This window comes from Sinohyriopsis cumingii, chromosome 10, assembly GCF_028554795.1.
Source record: "Sinohyriopsis cumingii isolate HCF-2022 chromosome 10, ASM2855479v2, whole genome shotgun sequence".
Lineage (NCBI taxonomy): Eukaryota > Metazoa > Mollusca > Bivalvia > Unionida > Unionidae > Sinohyriopsis > Sinohyriopsis cumingii.
The window spans coordinates 37,743,929-37,752,099 of NC_142970.1; positions in this window are offsets into that span (position 1 = coordinate 37,743,929).

Sequence of the window (8,171 nt, forward strand, 5' to 3'; positions counted from 1 at the left end):
TAATTTATTAAACAGAAAAATTATCTTTTTAATGAAATTTTGCCAGGTTTAGTTTGGACAACAAATTGGACTGTATTGGTAACGCCACTTTTGGTGGGAGTCTTTATTTCCGAGTCAGGGCCTCGTTTTGTATGTCTGTATATCATAAAAGTGTGATGGCATGATATGGCATGGGATGGATTGAAATGATGTAAGAACGGATCGAAGGCTTTGTGGGTAGCTAACTGTCTGTTAGTAGTTTCAAATTCATGGACGAACACAGTCCTCTTTTGATAATTCTCCTTTGGCTGTTTTTAAAGTATCCCTGAAAAATTAAAGAATGAAGTAAGCTAGAAATGCGTTCATATGTCACTAGTGGCCCTGCAAATATAATAAATCAGTAAGTGAAACATAGGGCAAAATTAAGTCAGATTATGTGTATTTAACCCAAGTTATATATCTTGATTAATATCAATTATGGTCTCAATCTCTAAAGTACTTTTAAAAATGATGGTGATTATTAATATACAGGTGTCATAACTCTGAAAATAATTTGACTGATAAAAGCCCAAGTCCATACTAAGACTCAGGCAAAAGGAGTAGGCTGAATTTAATGGACATATTTCCGAAAGAGGACAGGTTTCTGAACCTCAACATGTCATTTCGAAAAGACCAAATATTATAACGAATTTTGCATAAATCGGTTCTGAATTGTCAACCATGCAACCACGCCCCTTTAAGATTATAGATTTAATTTAAACTCAGCTTAAGAATAAAATCAGTCACTTTGTTTAATTGTTGTTTTTGAGAGAGGTTTCCGGACATGGAATCAATATTTGCCATATAGACCTAGTAAGTACCTCAAAATAGTTTACACCAGAAGACTCGTTTAATAAGGCTCGTTCTTGTTTTACACGTAAACAGCAGAATAAATCAGCTTCTCTCTAAACTTAAAAAGGTATTATTTTTAAAAACTGGGATATTAAACTTAAATTAATGCAAGTACCATCAATTAAACTCTTCATACTGAACGATGTGTTGATATTAGCTCCATGGATACAATGAATGGATGATATATCAGACGTGTCTATTCTAGTCCAATTTCTTTTTCTCTTTATTTTTGATTGTGAAAATACAAACCATCTTCTTAGAAAAATAAACAACTATTTGCAATTTGATAGCATGTTGTTGGTGTCTAAAGAAAATTAGATACGATTGTAGTTCGTACAGTGTCTTGCAGTCAGAAATACAAAATGTGTGTAGCCTTATACCATTTACGGACTGGCGTAAACATAGCCATTAAATATACAAATCAGGCAATGTATCAGGTAGTGTTGTTAAGATTACTGTTGTAAAGTCAAAACTTAAAATTACAATTACTATAAAACAATCGTAGTAATTTATTATACTTACAACTTATCTCTCACACTGAAGTGATCAAACAACTACGCTATCACAATGAAGTGATCAAACAACTACGCTGTCACAATGAAGTGATCAATTACAAATACCATTTTATCCAGGTATGTATGACACTGGCTGTCAGCTGTTGAATTGTGCGCAGGAGTCATCTTGCCGGCAGAATTCTTAAAAGATGATTCTTGATGATTACCACAACGTCGGTTCTATTGCAGGCACTTACCAGCATGTGCGCGTACTGACATTTCTGATTGTAACTATGACAAATGGCAATTGTATTTAAAGTAATTGGAGCTTTTCATTACTTTTCCAGAATTTTTAATTAATTACAATTACTGATTACTTGTTTGGCAGGAATTGATTACAATTACAATTGTATATTTCAAGTAATCAAGTAATCAATTACTTAATTGATTACTTTAGTAATTCGTTACTGTACAACACTGGTCTCAGGTTTGTTTATGTGACCAGACAATCAAACCACTACATCGGGACGAATTGTCATTGAATATGGCAGTCATTTTTGCTGTTAATCCCTGAGATCCTTAAATAGTTATTCAAAATAGGACGTTAGTAGGGCGCAAAGAAACCAGGGTGCGTGGAAAATCAAAAGCGCGTTTCATCTCTGCTACACTTGTGAACAAATAGATGTAACCTGAATAAATTTTAAAATTGATTGTAAATTTTTAGACCTTATTCACATACAATGACACTCGAACTATTGCAGAAAAAAGGTAATTTTTTATTGAAATTATTTGTTTCACTCATACTTTGATACTAGTAGTTCAAGTGTCTATATCTATCTATATATTTCTGAATAAATTTTCAAAATGTATGGACAAAATTAGATCATGATCTTTCGCTTTCGTGTGTGGAATAAAATGTCATATATTATTATAATATTTTCTCCGATAAATCTTCCGGAAATAAATTTGTTTCGGTCTTCGTGTAGTATTTCATCCGAAAACTTATGCATTTGAAACCCTTGCATTACTACGACTCTTTGGTTTTAAACAATGTAAAAGAGTGAACACAAACAAGTTTTATAAAAATTCAACAGATAATTTGTATCTCTATAATACTAAGTGAAAATGTAATAAAGGACTTACGGTATTGCTAGTTTAATCCCAAATAATCAGAGAATTCCTAACAGAAGTCCTACTGAATAAAGATCTGAATACACTTTAGTGGCATTCCGAATAATTCCAGCGCTGACGGTGTTGATATAATGGCCTGTAGTCTTTAATGTACTTTAGGACATTAAATAACGATATATCCGTTAAGTTACCGATACCAATATCTATGTTGTTACAGTTCTCTCATAGTCTACCTTTTCCAACAGATTAAGGTTAATTTTAATAAAATATCATTTACCCCTGACATGTCATATGCAATATATATCTCCATAAACATAAAACATAGGACTTTTATTGATAATTTGCCAAGACAAATAATGCAATATACAGCCGAAAACGTGCAAATTTAACATGACTGATGTTTAAAAGTAGTGACATCAGAAAAGCTAAATAAAGAAATAACGAACAAAAGCGATAAAGGAAATTATTTTTGTGATGATGGGATTGAATTAGGTCTGTTATGCTAGTTTTACATAGTTGAAAAGTGGACACTGCAGTATAATATACATTATAAATTCCTCTTAAAATAGCCTATACCACATAAAACTGATTTTTACAATTATTCCTAAATGATCTAACCTATATACCTGGCACAGTATAAGTCTGTTTAACATAACCAAAAAGATGGTTTGCAGTCAAATACAAATTTTAATGAGCTTATTATCGAGAAATCTTATGTCTCATAAACTTGTTACTGTAAGATTCTCCGTATATCAAATAACTCTGAACCTTCAATCATTTTTCGATGCGTCGGGATTATTCATATTTTGATATCGTGCTAAATCCATCTCTATTTCCAAGAGTAAGTTCCAGTCACCACATTAAATTCTACAATCAGTCTAAATATCGTTTATTTTTTAAAAACAAAATTAATAAATCTGGCTGATGATTATTTAGTCTTTATGTATATTAAATAATGTAATGTTTTTGTCTCTTGAATTGAAAAGGTCAACATTAAAATAATGTCCTACTTTATTTCATTTATAAGGTCAACTTTCAGGTAATTTTTCCAGTTTTATATAATTTTCAGGTCAACATTGAAACAGTTTTCTATTTATCATATTTATATCAGTTTAATTTATAATCTTATTTATTATTAAATAAAAGTTCCACCCACTATTATTATCCTTATATGAATACAAAAATGGCTTTAATCCAAATTCAGATTTAACACTAAACTCTTGTTCATTAAGAATAAGAATGACATATAAATGTTGCTCATTAAAAATAAGAATGACGTATAACAGCTGTTTATTAGGAATAAGAATGACGTATAACTGTTGTTCATTAGGAATAAGAATGACGTATAACTGTTGTTTATTAGGAATAAGAATGACGTATAACTGTTGTTCATTAGGAATAAGAATGACGTATAACTATTGTTTATTAGGAATAAGAATGACGTATAACTGTTGTTTATTAGGAATAAGAATGACGTATAACTGTTGTTCATTAGGAATAAGAATGACGTATAACTGTTGTTCATTAGGAATAAGAATCACGTATAACTGTTGTTCATTAGGAATAACAATGACGTATAACTGTTGTTCATTAGGAATAACAATGACGTATAACTGTTGTTCATTAGGAATAACAATGACGTATAACAGTTGTTCATTAGGAATAAGAATGACGTATAACTGTTGTTCATTAAGAACAAGAATGACGGATAACTCGTGTTCATTAAGAAAAAGAATTGCGTATAAATTTCGTTCATTGGGATTAAGAATGACGTATGACTCTTGTTTACTAGGAAGAAGAATGGCGTATACCTCTTGTTCACTGGGAATAAGAATACCAAATAACTCTTGTTCACTAGGAATAAGAATGACGTATAACTCTTGTTCATTGGGAATAATGACGTATACCTCTTGTTCACTGGGAATAAGAATACCAAATAACCCTTGTTCACTAGGAATAAGAATGACGTATAACTTTGGTTCATTATAAATAAGAATGGCGTATAACCCTTGTGTACAAGGAATAAGAATGAATTATAAATCTTGTTCATTAGGAATACAAATGATGTATAACTCTGGTTCATTAGGAATAAAAATGACGCATAACTTTTGTCATTAGGAAAATGAAAAACGCATAACTCTTGTATGCTAGGATTAAGAATGAAGTAAAACTCTTGTTCATTAGGAATAATATTGACGTATAACTTTGGTTCATTAGGAATAAGAATGACGTATAAATCTTGTTTGCTATGAATAAGAATGAGGTATAACTCTTGATCATTAGCAATTAGAATGATGTATGACTCACTTTCAATAGGAATAAGAATAACAAATAACTCTTGGCCATTAGGAACAATACTGACGTATGACTCTTGTTCAATAGGAATAGGAATCACGTATAACTCTAGTTTACCAGGAATAAGAATGACGTATAATTTTTGTTCATTAGGTATACGAATGATGTATAGCTCTTGTTCCATAGGAATAAGAATGACAAATAACTCTTGTTAACTAGGAATAAGAATAACGTATAGTTCTTGTTCACCAGGAATAAGAAAGACGTATAACTCTTGTTTACTAGGAAAAAGAATGACGCTAAACCTGTGTTCAATAGGAATAGAATGACGTATATCTCTTCTTCATTAGAAATAAAAATGACGCATAACTTTTATTCATTAGGAATAAGAATGACGTATAACTCTTGTTCATTAAGCATTAGAATGACGTATAACTTTTGTTCATTAAGCATTAGAATGACGTATAACTCTTGTTCACTAGGAGTTAGAATGACGTATAACTCTTGTTCATTAAGCATTAGAATGACGTATAACTTTTGTTCATTAAGCATAAGAATGACGTATAACTCTTGTTCATTAAGCATTAGAATGACGTATAACTCTAGTTCATTAAGCATTAGAATGACGTATAACTTTTGTTCATTGAGCATTAGAATGACGTATAACTATTGTTCATTAAGCATTAGAATGACGTATAACTCTTGTTCACTAGGAGTTAGAATAACAAATAACTCTTGTTCATTAGGAATAAGAATACGGGAAAACTTGTTCATTTGGAATAAGAATGACGTATGACTCTTGTTCAATATGAATAGGCATGACGTATAACTCTTGTTCATTAGGAATATGAATTACGTATAATTCTTGTTCATTAGGAATCAAAATGACGTATGACTCTTGTTCACCAGGAATAAGAATGACGTATAACCCTATGTGCAATAGGAAAAGAATAAAGTTAAACCCATGTTTAACAGGAATAGAATGACGTACAACTCTAATTCGTTAGAAATAAGAATGACGTAAAACGTTTGTACATTAATAATAAGAATGGCGTATAACGCTTGTTTACTATGAATAAAAATGACGTATAACTCTTGTTCACCAGGAATAAGAAAGATGTTAAGCCCATATTCAATTGGAATAAGAATGATGTTAATAATAATAATAATAATAATAATAATAATAAATAATAATAATAATAATGAGGACTTTGTATAGCGCCTAATCTTTAGAAGCTCCAAGCGCTTTACAACATAGACAACACCTATAAGATAAAAAAAAACATATAATGATATGATTACAAAAACAAACACAATGCAATTAGAAAACATAAAAAAAACATGCTGAAAATATTTAAGGTAGGAAACATTATTAGGTCTTTAAGTTTGTTCTTGCAGTCGAAATAAGTGAATTTTGAGAGCACTCTTGAATGGGATCACTGTGGCTTTGTGTCTAAGTTCAGTGGGCAATTGTGTCATGTGAAGCCCATATTCAGCTGGAATAAAAATGATGCATAACTCTTGTTCATTAGGAATAAGAATGACATAAAGCTCTTGTTCCATTTTGAATTCATATCATGTGGCTAATGAGGGAGAAGGTTTACTGAATTGTTATCATGTGATTAGTGATTAGTGAGGGAGAGGTTTATTGAATTGTTATCATGTGATTAGTGAGGGAGAAGGTTAATTGCATTTTTATCATATGAACAGTGAGGGAGAAGGTTTGTTGAATTTGTATCATGTGACTAGTGATGGAATAGGTTTATTGAACTTGCATCATGTGATTAGTGAGGGAAAAGGTTAATTAAAGTTTCATCATGTGACCAATGAGGGAGAAAGTTTATTGAATTTGCATAATGTGATTAATGAGGGATAATGTTAATTGAATTTTTATCATGTGACTAGTGAGTGAAAAGGTTTATTGAAATTTTATCATGTGACTAGTGAGGGATAAGGTTTATTGAATTTGTATCATGTGATTAGTGATGGGGAAGGTTTATTGAATTGTTATCATTTGATTTAAGTGAGGGAGCTGGTTAATTGAATTTATATCATGTCAATAGTGAGGGACAGAAGATTTATTGAATTTGTATAATGTGATGAGTGAGGGAAAAGGTTAATTTAATTTTTATCATGTGAACAGTGAGGGAGAAGGTTTGTTGAATTTGTATCATGTGACTGGTGAGGGAGAAGGTTTATTGAATTTGTATCATGTGATTAGTGAGGGAAAAGGTTATTGAATTTGTATCATGTGATTAGTGAGGGAGAATGTTAATTGAATTTTTATCATGTGAGGGATATTATTAACTGAATTTTTATCATGTGATTAGTTAGGGTAAGGTTTATTGATTTTTTTATAATGTGACTAGTGAGTGAAAAGTTGTATTGAATTTTTATCATGTGACTAGTGAGGGAGAAGGTTTATTGAATTTTTATCATGTGATTTTAATGAGGGAGAAGGTCAATTGAATTTGTATCATGTGACTAGCGAGGGAGAAGGTTTATTTAATTTTTATCATGTGATTAGTGAGGGAAAAGGTTAATGAAATTTTTATCATGTGACTAGTGAGGGAAAAGGTTTATTGCATTTGTGTCAAGTGATTAGTGAGGGAAAAGGTTAATTGAATTTTTATTATGTGACTAGTTAGGGAGAAGGTTAATTGAATTCTTATCATGTGATTAGTGAGGGAAAGGGTTAATTGAATTTTTATCATGTGACTAGTGAAGGAGAAGGTTTATTGAATTTGCATCATGTGATTGGTGAGGGAAAAGATTTGAATTTATATCATGTGATTAGTGAAGGAAACAGTTTGAATTTGTATCATGTGATAGTGAGGGAAAAGGTTAATTTAAATTTTATTACGTGACTAGTGAGGGAGAAGGTTGGTTTAATTTTTGACATGTAATTAGTGAGGGAGAAGAGTAATTGACATGTTTGTAAAATAGACACTTTGGGTTTTTAACAAGTGCCTTATAACACACTCGGGAGTAAGCATATTAAAACTTGACCACTCGCGATAATCAATCGCTGAATCGCGCATATACTGTATCGTACATACAGGAATAAAAAGCAAATAATTTTCTGTAGAGAGACAACTCCTTCTCCCAAGAAAAGTAATCAACTAATTTTCTGTACAGGGACAACTCCATCTCCCAAGAAAAGTAATCAACTATTTTTCTGTACAGAGACAACTCCATCTCCCAAGAAAAGTAATCAACTAATTTTCTGTACAGAGACAACTCCATCTCCCAAGAAAAGTAATCAACTAATTTTCTGTAGAGAGACAACTCCTTCTCCCAAGAAAAGTAATCAACTAATTTTCTGTGAGAGAAAACTCCTTCTCCCAAGAAAAGTAATCAACTAATTTTCTATAGAGAGAC